Here is a 12,532-nt window from a genome sequence, read left to right as displayed (position 1 = left end):
GGGCAAAGGGGCTATAAATAGTTACGTGATTTCCTTGTCTTTTACCAAACCATTACCCCCACAGTTCTAAGACTTGCTTGCATTGATATGCATTTTCAAAACATCACTCATTCTACATTTCAAACATTTTCAGGCTCCACATTCTTTCTATAGAATAGCATAAAGCCCAGATTCTGTGGTCACGCATAGCCTGAAGGGTTTGGCCCCACCCTAGCTTTTCCTCTCCAGTCCCATCCCCATAAAACCTCCAAACACAACACACAGGGTTATACATCCCAGTATGAGTCACAAATTTTCAATCTTCCATTAGGTTCCCTTAGCCTGGAATTCTCCCAATCCCCTTCCTATCCAAACCATACTCATCTTTTAAGAAATGGCTGAAAAGCCCTTTCTCTTATGATGTCCACCTGATCACTCCTTCCTGTACCTCCACAGTACATTACAGTACCTTCAGTGATTGTTTCATTCTGCTTTATATGAGTTTCTGTTTGTTTTAATTTTAATATATGTCTGAATCTCCCACTGGCCTGAAATCCCCTTTTGGGTTAAAAAAAAAAAAAAAGTTGAAATCTTGCTAAAATAAAAGTAAGTCTTTACTGTTTATTCTCTTGCCTTCTCAAAATGTCACAGCTTACCAAGACAGCACCAGGTCTAAACAGTTTACTTTTTAAAGGAAGGCTATACAATTAAAAAGTAACGAGCTAAATAAATTGGGCAAAATGAAGATTTTTGGTTTTAGTTTGCCTTAGTTTGCCCTTGTTCAAAGCCCATCTCTTTAATCTGCCTTTCTTTTAACTGGTAATTATACAATCTTACTGTCTTTCTCTGGCTTCGAGAGTTAAATAGCTTGGATACGATATTCCATCCTCTACGCAAACACAACTATCCAAAGTCACTCCTGGGCTGGCGAGCAATGAAAATCAACACCCTTTAGTTCAAAGGCAGAGGACTGCCTGAGCTCTGGCCTTACTAGAAATAAAGTAATCAGAAGGCTGGAGAAACTGACCTGCAGTCCTAAAGAGCCCCAAGAGCCTTGCTGCTCTGCAGAAGGAAGTCCACGCAGAAGCCCCTTCTCCAGGCATCAGCAGGGTTAAAAGCCTTCCCGGGGTATGTCTTATAACCTCTCTGGGAGGGCTACTTTGAAGTTCTCTAGCAGCAAGTCCTCCAAGAGTCCTCAAGAGACTCACCTGTGGCTGATCTGACTTGATCTCCTGCACCTTTGGAAGAAGTGGCCAGAATTCACAAGTCAGGCAGAGATCAGCTCTGCGGACAAAGGGGTTGTAAAGCGGTTCGTGATTTGTCTTTTATTAAACGATTGCCCTCATGGTCCTACTGACTTGTAATGACTTGTCATGACACCCACTTTACAAATACATAAAGCAATGAACTTAACATCAAACACCCACTTAAAAAAATATTCCTTATGAATTAAATGCTAAATCTTTTAAAACCGCACTTGGTGCTTGTGAGGCTGAGTTCCTCATCTGTAAAATGGGAGAAATCATACTGATGTCAGGTTTTATGAGGACTAAAATGTGATGTGTATTTATAACACCCAGTCTAGCAGCTCAAGAAGAGGTCTGAAAATTCCAGAGGACTGAACCTGGATTAGGAAATCAGCCCTGGGGAGGGAGCTGGTGGGATGTGTGCCAATTTTATAGCAGTAAAAAGGTGCTGACTACATAAAAAGGTGAAAAGTCATCTTCAAAGAAGAGGGGGAAACAGCCAGTGAAACTTGAAATGGAGACCCCCAGAGCACTGTTTAGGGAGACAAAGGTAGAACTGCTATTCCAACATGGGAAGGCATGCCCCCACATTTCCTTCAAAGCCTCTCCCACCCCTACCGCCTACCCCTGCCCCCCCCCCCAAAAAAAAAGGCTGTCTCTTTGTTAATAGGCTTTTCAGGCAGAAAAAGTATGAGCACAACTGAGATTCATCTTTGGCTCTCTCTCTGGCTGTTCCTGGCACTGAGCACCCAATAAAACAGAGTGTTCTTAAGACACAATGTGTTATGGACATGCAAAGGCCACCGACAGGCTGGGACTTCATGGGCATCATGGGTTGGTATTTACTGAAACTACTACAAAAGAGCTGAGCTTCACAACAGGTTAAAAATAACTCACAACATAAGGGTATAGAAGTAAGCCTGTCCATGATTTTACTTGGCTCCTTCTGCAGCCCGGATACAGGAAGGTCAGTGAGATTACAGGTGATTCTATTTCCTCTCTTTTATTCTTCTGGATTTTTTCATTAGCTTTTACAGTGGTGGAAATGCCTCCAAATACACTTGATTTTAAATTTCACAGGAGGAAAAAAAAAAAGGACCAGGTGTTTTGAGTAATGATCCAAAAATGCAAAAAGATACACCTAATGAATGAATGAAATAGGCAATCAATCATTAGAGTCATGTCACACAAGATAAAGTGGTGGAAAATAAAAATATATATCACTGAACCCCTAAATTGGGTTTGCTTGCTGAACAAATGTTCATGTCAGTGACTCCCCTGGAATTTTGGCACCTCAGTCTGTTGGACTCCACAATATCCTTCCCTGTACCTTCCAACAATATATTATGATGTTCATGTATGGATTTTTAAAAATTAAAGTGAATTCAAATGGTCTGGAGAAGTTAGGACAAAACGTGATATGTTTCCATGTAACAAATGGATTCATTCAGTAGCTATTGTGCAGTCTACTAGGCAGAGTGGAGGGGATTCAGAAAAAGGGGGGCGGGGGATGACAGAGTGGTAGGAAATCCTTGGTCTTCTCAGTACAGAACTGTTGAAGCACCAACTGCCTCGCACAGGGAAGGTGGCCTCCTGTGGCAGGTGGGTGCTCCTGTCACCATCTCTACCACATTGGAGGCTGACTGTCCTTTGAGCCCATGGGTCTCAAAGGACATTCATCTCAGCCCTCCAGGACCACAAACAGTCAGGCTGTGCTCTGGCAGGTGAGGTTTAGCTCCCCCAAATAGTCTATGCGGGAGCAGAACACAGTCCAGAGAGATGCTCAGGTAGACAAAGATCAAACCCGCAGCCTGGACAGAAAGACTTACTAAGACCAGGGGTTAAAAATCACCTAGCCACAGCCTCCTGGGTTTTAGTTCCTGAGAGTTGAATGGAAGTGTCAGAACCAGATCAGGGCAGACCCAGAGAGCTCTTTCTAGGATCACCAAAGGCAAAATCAAAGAATGACATGGCACTGTGCTGTGAAGTGAGCACAGAGGAAAAGTATTCCCCCAAACACCAGGAATCTGCAAAAAAAAAAAAAAGCCATTTATAATTATGGCATGTAAATCTCTGAGTCCCTTTTGCTTTTGTAAAAGATGGATGAATGTGCCGAATTTCTCCTCAGCTTGGGGTCAAGCAGGGTTGCTGTAATCCCTAAGAGTGCAGGTGCTATAAGGGAGGCTTGAGTGTCCCAGCAGCAGCCTGAGGAGAGCAACCCTTTGTCTCCTGGGTCTGGAGTCACACACCAGTCACAAGGTAGCCAGACAGGCAGCAACCCTTTCCCATGCCAGCACTCTGAGGCTGGGGGAGGGAAACTGTAAAGAGCATCCTTAAAGGGATAACACGAAAACCCTACCATGAAGTAGAATAAATGTTGTTTAAATTCTGCTGTTTTCCTGAACAGGAGATGCCTCCAAGTTAAAGTGTTCATAATCTCTTCTATCTATATTAATTCACACCTGTGCATACTTGGAGATCTGCTCTTGATGAGCTCTTCAAGGTGGCTAACTGTGCAATCTTTAATAGCCTCTCTCAAATCTGAGTCTTAATTGCACTAATTGGGCTGGGCAGTCACCATTGTAAGAAACAGCAGCTTGACGATTAATACCGCTTTCCCCAGGCCCTGCACAGTGTGTAGCTCATCCTAATCGATGGTCAATGAATGTGCCTTGAACTGTATTTGCCTTTCAATAGCCTACATGAATGTACCCACTGATAAGAAAGCAGGGGACAGTCATTATCAAAACCATCCACAGTAAAAGCAGCTTTGTCTGATTTTAGAGAATATGCTTCGGTGGAAGGGATCCTATCAATCAAAAACAGTGTATCTAAACCTCTGCAGAGGGTCAAGAGACCTGCCCAAGAGGGCTTCTTAGCTGGTGGCCGAGCCAGGACCGGCATTCCAGGTTCCAGAGCTTTTCCCAACAGTCAGGCTCTACCTGCAGCTATGGAGGGCATAGGAGAAAACCAGAGAGAAAACAGTTGATGTCTGAGTGGGTACAGCAGGGTAGGTTTGAGGTAAACAAGCTTGTGGCTATGTCCCATGACATTTTCACTAGTAAACATATTGTACTGTGTTGAATAGTGTCCCCGAGAAATGTCATGTCTACCTAGAAGCTTGGAATGTGATCTTATTTTGGAAATAGGGTCCTTTGCATAAATAATTAGATAAGATGAGATCATACAGGATTAGGCTGGGCCCTAAATCCAACATGACCTATGCCCTTATAAAGAGAGAGAAATTGGCACACAGACAGAGCGACCCCCAGGGAGAATGCCGCGTGACGACGACTTAAGCAGTGGCTGGAGTGATGCATCTATAAGTCATGGAATGTCAAGGATTGCAGGAAATCACAGGAACAAGGAGAGACGCATGGGCAGGTTTCGGACCTCTAGCCTCTGGAATGGTGACAAAAAGAATTTGTTGTTTTAAGCCACTCAGTTTGTAGGACTTCATTATAGCAGCCCTAGGAGATTAATACAGATATCATTCCCTTTAATTCCATTAGAGAGAGGGGAGAAGTGCCTCTTGATGCCCCTTTTAACCTTTCTCCTACCACCCCAAACTTGACTTTTCAAGACATAGAAGAAGAGAAAATTTTTTTCTTCTTTTCCTATCAGGTGTTAGGACTAAAAATTTAATGCTTTTTCTTAATAGCTAATAGACTCTCTTTTGAATACTTCTGATATACCAGGTTCTATATGTACCATTCAAAACCCAAGAAAATCCTATGCATTGGTACTATTCTTCCCCTATTTGACAAAAAGAGAACAACAAAGCTATAAGAGGTCGTGGAGCACACAGGTGTGGAGCTGGGATTTGAACCCTGGTTCATCAGATTCCAAGTTCTGCTTTTATCCACTTTCATAAACTGCCCAGAGAGAGGGGCAGACAGCCAAAGCCACAGTTGTGCCACCCACCCAGCCACTGAGGAACAGTGACTGTGAGGTCACCCTGCCCTGTTTCTAACTTCCTAAGCTGGAAATACATCATATAGTCAAACGCAAAATTTGCCCTAAAAAAAAAAAGTCCAAGACAGAGAAAGCAATTGTTGATTTAAAAAGGCATATCTCTAAAACCATTCATTTTTCTGCAGTTTACTCCATCTAAAGGCAATATAAAGGGGAGCCTGTATAGCTCAGTGATTGAGAACCAACTTCCCACACACAAGGTCCCAGGTTCAATCCCTGGCCCCAGTCACTCCAAAAAAAAAAAAAAAAAAACAACAAAAAAAAAACCAACAACAAAACAAAAATCTCACTAAAGGCAATGTGAACTTATCTGGTATGAAATGAACTTATCTGTTCTCAATATCCATAGTCCAAATCCAGTTTTCCAGGGTTACTTTTAATGACAGATTGTTTTCGGAGATGAACCCTGATTTTAAAGGCTAAAACCTGAGACCAGAAATTCCAGATATTTCAAAGTTTTATAGTTTTTAAAAAAAATCGATCAGAACAAGTCTTTCTCATTTCTCAACCTTTAAATTTGTTTTAGTTGACCCTCTGAGGAATTTTTCTTGGAATTTACCCTAGTGAATTTTGATAAAAGGGAGCATATTGAAGGTCAATTGCTGTTAAAACAATCTAGTCAATAGATTTCAAATTAAATCTGTAGAAAGTCATCAGAATTCTTTTACCACTGTCAGATATTTCCCAAACTATTCACAATTCACAATTCTCAATACCATTAATTAGTCAATACTTTCTGTAGGAACGTAATGAAGAACCTAGAATTTGGCAAAACCCAAATCTATTTTCTAGGGCCTTAGCTCTCCCTTGTGTATAAAAATGGAAATGCAGCTTGCTAGAAAATTTTGCCCCAGTAAACCTGATGACCCAGTTTTGAAAACTAAAATGGTTTTTAATAAAAGAGAAAAGGTCAGTTTTACAGGACTACTGATAGCAAAGAGGAAAGCCAATTTAAAGGAGGGAAACAAAAGCAGCAAAATATTAAATTTCTCATGTGCATTGTACTTTAAAAAAAGGATCCAGAAAAACCTTGCCAATATAAAAAATTGGGGGAAAAAGGTACCTTCCACGGAAGCATTGATGCTTTCAGCTGAGATGCAGGTGAGAGGCTCCAGCCCCTGTCTCAGATTTCAAGCTGGATCACACTTAACCCAGCCCAAAGAGAGGGGCCATTATCCTGTTTCGGAGATTTCTAGAGAGGGAAAACTTGAAAATCTAATTGATTCTTCCTCCTGGTGAGGAAACATTTTGTTATTTCTCGTTGTGTAGTCAACACAGTACTACAAATATTTTGTTTACATTTCTCACTGTATGTTCAACACGTTTCAAGTATTTTGTTTATAATCCCAGTATCTTAAGACTTTCTCCATACTGTTTCCAGATCTGTATGACCCACTAACTCTCCATGGCTTTCTCTGCCTTTTTCTGTGTTGGGAGGTCAAATAAGGGATCTACTCCCACATTTATATTCTAGTATTGTGGGGCTTTGTCAGATACAAAGGTAAATTCCATTGACAGGTGTCACTGCCTATTACTATATATTTTATCTAGACTCTGTTTTTTTCCTCCACTTTGAGCTCTGGGAAGAGGAAACCCCAAAATCCCATTTAGTTGTCCATAGACATGATTACGGTGACCCAAATCAGACATCTAAGTCACAAGCTCAAACTCCCATCTGGTGAGACTGGCCAAGGAGATGGGGGTAGGGGAGTCCTGCCATTCTCTGAGGTCCCTCTCAAAACCCTACAGCTTCTAAATTAGCTGTGTCTATTCACCAGATGTAAAGATCTGAGGACATGAGTCTGATCACCATTTATTGGGGCCCAACCACCAACAGCATTTCAGAACACAAAACACAGAGGTACCTTCCTCTGCCAGGAGCGTCTGCAGTATACCACAGCAGCAGCCACACACTCACACACACCCCACCACAGAGGGAAGAGGCCACAGAAAGGTAAAGATTCACCAGCAGGTAAGAGGGTCCTTCTCCAATTACAGTTTTAAGACATCAGATTCCCTGTGAGACAAAAGCACACTCCTCAAAGTTCATTCCCTCCATCAGGCTGGCAATTAAATATTACACAGAGCACATAATTTAGATTGCATTCCAATTATCTCCAAGTGCTGTGGGGCAAAAATCACTCATTCGGCAATTAAATAAATTCAGGGATATCACTAAAGGTTTGAAGGAAGGAGAGGATTCTGGAGTCAGCAGAAGGACCGAGGAACAGGAAAAATAGAAAACAAGGCCTTCCAGAAATCACCATCTATCCCAAGTTTTAGCTTGACAGGCACCCCAGTTTTACGGAACCCTGCCTTCATAACGACGGCTGCGTGATCACACTAGAAACATCCCTGCCAATGCATATGTGGTTGAGGATAAATCAGAAAACCTGCCCTGCTGGGCTTCTCGGACATCTCTGCCAATTTGGGTAGATGGAGAGTCTGCTCTCATACATAAAGAAACAGACATTTTTGCAAAAATAATTATCAAGATGAGCCAATTTTGGGGTGTGCACACACATACCTATATAATATAGCACAGAGTTACCACTTTGGGTATGCCATGGGGAGAGCTATAAAACAGTAACAGATAATAGTTTTAAACCACATTAATCCTTGTTTCTTTCACACTTTCCATCCCCTGTTCAGGAAAGAAACCTATTGCCTCCAGGAGGATTAGGAAAAAGTTGGAATGCAAAGACAGAGAAAAACACCTTTGAATTCCAGAACAGGAACTTTGAGACCATGTTCAGACAACAGTCTACATGAGGCTTTGCTGACAGAAGAGTCTGCTCTATTCCAAAGGCTCTTGGTGATGAGGAGCCACACCTGGAAGGAGGGACCCAGGGAATCCCTCCAAGCAGCCACAGTACAGAGCTATATGTCTGCAACACATGCAGTGAAGGAAATTGCTGTATGACAGGAAGGCAAGGGACAGAGCTTCTGCTGTAGAAAGGGAGTGAAGAAGAAGAGAGGGAAGAGTTCAGGATGAGGCTATTGCTACTCCTTTGGGGTCCAAACTTGGTGGTGGAGGGGGGGCATGTGAAAAGGCAGATGTGGCATGGAACCAGGGGAGGAAGGCACTAAAAAGGCTCAGAGGTTGATTTACTGTGAAGCTAATGAACCTTGAGCTTCAGGACACTTCACAGTCCCTTTCCAAGGTTAGGGAAGGACCCTCATGTGTTCATATAGTCAGATACTTTTACAAACGTTGCAGAAGATATTTTTATTTTTAAATTTTTATTTATTCTTTTTGAAGGCACTGGGGATTGAACCCGGGACCTTGTAAATGGGAAGTAGGTACTCAACCACTGAGTTACATCCACTCCCCTGTATTGTTTTTCTAAAAGATCCCACATCCCCAACTTCCAACCATCAAACTGTAGAAGCTTCAGCTTTGACAATCGCCTGGGATGAATTAGCAGTTGATGAGGAAGGGGCCCAGTCTCTGCATCTGGCATGTTTTAGTGCAATGTGGAAAAAGCACCCAAGAGTTTGCCGACTCCCAAATAGGACACAAAAGAGCTAAGAAAATCATGGGCCAGAAGTGACCAGGGGTCTTAGGGAGACCTCAGAATGCAGGAAAGCCTCCAACTAAAGACTGGCAGGGGTCCCGGACTTTAACAGCCATTTGCCACAAAGTGCCCAAAGAATGAGGTCAGACCACCAGCACCTCAGCAACCCAAGGCCGCAAGGTATGTGACCAGACCAGTTTTCCTGCCCTGAGACTAGTGGAGACCCCCAAGACAGAAGGAGGGCCAAGATGCCCCTGCCCCCATCAACCCAATGCCATGATGAAAAGTCAGCTTCTTCCTTTATTCGGATGCCATCTAGAGGAGGAGGATCGGATAGGAGCCCCAGAGGGAAGGGAGAGACATCTCATTAGGTAAATGAAGGTTGAACTCACCACCCCAAGAAAATGAACTTGAGACTGCTTAACCCCAAAGAGGTATAAATTTCCTCAATGGAAACAGGGATTCCAAAGCAACTTAGAAATCTTTCTTGTTCAATGGAGCTGTGCTTGAACTTGTGATCCTTCTCATTAAAAACATTATGAGTATAGAAAAAATAAGAAAATCCTTCAACTAAATAGCTTCTCTACAAGAGCACAGTAAGACTTTTTCGCATGCTATCATTATACAATAAAACCTGTTTGTGATGAAACTACAATTGATTTTTTCAAAGGCGGTGACCATATCACTTAAATTTAAGTGTTCTGAGGCAGATACTACTAGCTATTTGCCAAAATCCACGTCTTCCTTGTTTTTCTGAGCCCACAGCCAGACAATATTTCCAATGCTCCCTTGCATGGTTTGGCCGCATGCCGGAGTCCTAGCCAATGGAATGTGAGAGGAAGGATGTGCATAGTTCAGGCCAGCCCATCACGACACCACACCCACCACCCAGACTGTTTCTCCCCCTTCCAGCTCCCGGAGATGGAGCCAACCAAGCTGGTGGAGTCTCTGCCAGCCTGGATCCCTGAATGGCCACATGGAGAAGAGCTTCCCCCAGTAAACAGGAATACTCACCTGGGACCTTTATGTGAATGAGGCATACATTTCTATTGTGTTTGAGCCATTATACATGTTTAGGTCCATGGGCTGCAGCAGTGAACTTTGCCCTATTCCAAATTCATACACGTCGATACAGCACTATTTTACTTTGGCAATCAATGGGCATTACTATTTGTACACACCAGTCCCAAGATGCAGATTCAGATAAAACAACTGTTCAAGAAAGCAGGCATGCCATCAGCTAGCAAGAATACTAAGAAGCTGGACTGGAGCTGTGATGCAAGGACAAGCAAAGAAACATGAGAGCACAGTGGAAAGTGTACCTGATATTTATTTGGGAAGACTGTAAAGAGGAGGAGGCAGCTGAGTAGGGCATTGAAGGATGAGAAAAGTTAAAAAAAAAAAAAAAAGAGTAGGAGAGGGAAATTCATTCCAGACTGAACCTCTGTCTTTAAATATTTTATCTAAGGGCCTGTGATGCAAAAACAAAACAAAACAAAAAACAGAAAAAAAGAAAATACAGTTCTGCTGACCCCAGGAAATAGAATATAAAAGCCAGTGAGGAGAAGCACCAGAGAAAGAAGATTCCATGCAAAGGGAGGAAGAACTAAAAGTCAGGGCTGACCAAGAACTAGAAGGGCTAAGTAGACAAAAAGGCAATGTCTGTCCTTTCAGGGGCGGACAGCCTCTTGGCAATGGTGCAGAGAATGTGATTTAAGTATGGGATGGATAGCTGCTCTATTCAGTTGCCTTCCAACTCCGGGATTCTATGCATCTGCAATACCTCTGCCAAGCAGGTTTTGTACAACACTGCCAGAGAAAAGAGGAATTATTTTACTTCTTTTACAGCATTTCTTACATGGTAGTCCTTGCCAAGCTCCCTTTTCAAAGCTGTGTTGGCTGGGTTCGCTTGACAGGTTCAAATCATGTCAGTAGGGAACATCTCTTCACAGTCTGCTCCACAAGAGCCCCTCGAATATCTTACCAAAAAAAACTTAATGGACTTGTATTAACCAGGATTGCTGCTGGTGAACATCTATGTTGAATGCTTAGGCCATGGGGTATTCTGGGTTAATTACATGTTCTGGTTAACAGCAAGTTACCAGCTCATACCAAATATGGACATACAATTTTCCAAAGATTAGATTGTAAAAATATATAGCACAAATCTGTATTGAAAAGTTTCATCCTTCCTTGTACTGCCTTGTAAGGCAGTATGGGGTTAAGATTACAAATGTCAATTTTTGCAATGTAGTTTTAGAAAGCAATCTTATTTTCCATCATCTTTTTTAGCTGTGCATTCCACAGATAAAACGAAGACTACTAGATACACTGAAAAGAAAATACTAACCTAGCATTACTATTAAATGCTCCATTTTCCTCTTGTAAAGTTCTACTTTCATTTTCATAAACATTCATCGGTCTCTACTAGCACGGTGGGTACCGTGCTAATCATTAGACATATAAACTGAATGAAACAGAAAGCAAAATGAGGTATTTTAAACTGGAAAACTTTCTGAGATTCATAAAGTTACCTTTTTAAAGAGCATTTCCCAATGATTACAAAAAAGAATAAATTCAGCTACATTCCTGCCCAATAAGCCATACTATTTGCTTGTAATCTCTGGAGATTATACATATAGAAGGATGGACTTTAAAAAATTTTGGCTTATGTTGTTATGTCATCTCCAATAATGATATTCCTGGTAATTAATTTGTTGCTAAAAGAAAAAAGGAACAGAATATTCCCCAGCGTAGAAATGGATTTTAAACAAACAAAAACCTTACAGTATAAAATGAATTTTAATTATACAACTATAACATCATAATAACCTCACAATAGTAAAAAAAAAAAATCATAAAACCATATTGAGGCCCCTGGAATATATGACTGGTGAGGATAGTGGAAGTTACATGAAAGTTACATTTTAAACAGTTGTTCAACCATAAATATGAGCAACGCTTTGTTAGTCTCTCTCTTTTCAGAAAACTACGGCATTCAATCTTTTCAAAATTCAAGTCACGTCTCTCTCATCATACAACATCCTGAGTAAATCACATCTCAAGTGGTGCCAAGACCAGTCTGCCTTCAGTATCTAATCCCAAAATACTTCCCAGTGCCTTTCTACCCACCTACCTACTTACAATCTGGGTCCTAACAGGCATGACTTCCAAAGCATGGGAATCGTATTTCCTCTCCATAAAATGAACAACTCACAATAACAGCTTCTATTTTGTTTGGTTTTCACCCAATTGCACTTACTATTTCCAGGGTGTATTCACCAGCGCTGTCTGGAAAGCATGTCCAAGACTGCTCTAGGTACTAAGTCTGCTCCCCATAATGGAGAGGAGAGCTATAAACCTTCAAATGAACAATTCACACAAGTGGCACCCATGAGCACTTTTATATTTCTGAGCTCCCCAAGGAACATTCTGAGATTTCAGTCCCCCGTCAAAACCAGAAACCAGCATTTTCCAGGGGAAACAGCTGTAGAACATTTCCAAGCATCAGTGACTCAAGTACCAGGCTCCATTCTGTGCTTGCCTGGAGGCATGAGATCAAGCCAGACTTAGGCATACACACGTCTCCGCACCCACTGATCCTGTTACTGCTGGTCAGCTGTGGGATCCTGCACAGCCTCTTCACCTCTCTGAGCCTCAATGTCTTTGTAAAACCAAGAGAGCACCAAGGCACCTTCCAGCATTAACGTTCTATGGCTCGATGAGATGACAACTCAGTTAGTAGGCCCTGCTGCTAACGCTATCCTGGAACTATCCCCGAGCCTTGGAAAAGTAAAAACCCTGATTAAAGAC

At 42.0% G+C, this 12,532-nt stretch overlaps 1 protein-coding gene across 8 annotated transcripts in view; it reads right to left on the bottom strand.

The window, feature by feature from the left end:
* The window catches only part of SMARCA2 (SWI/SNF related BAF chromatin remodeling complex subunit ATPase 2), a 195,160-nt gene that overhangs the window by 56,614 nt on the left and 126,014 nt on the right, over nucleotides 1–12,532 (bottom strand). The window lies entirely within an intron of this gene.

Source organism: Dasypus novemcinctus, chromosome 8 (genome assembly GCF_030445035.2).
Source record: "Dasypus novemcinctus isolate mDasNov1 chromosome 8, mDasNov1.1.hap2, whole genome shotgun sequence".
In the NCBI taxonomy this organism is placed as follows: domain Eukaryota; kingdom Metazoa; phylum Chordata; class Mammalia; order Cingulata; family Dasypodidae; genus Dasypus; species Dasypus novemcinctus.
This window is presented reverse-complemented; position numbering and strand designations above follow the sequence as displayed.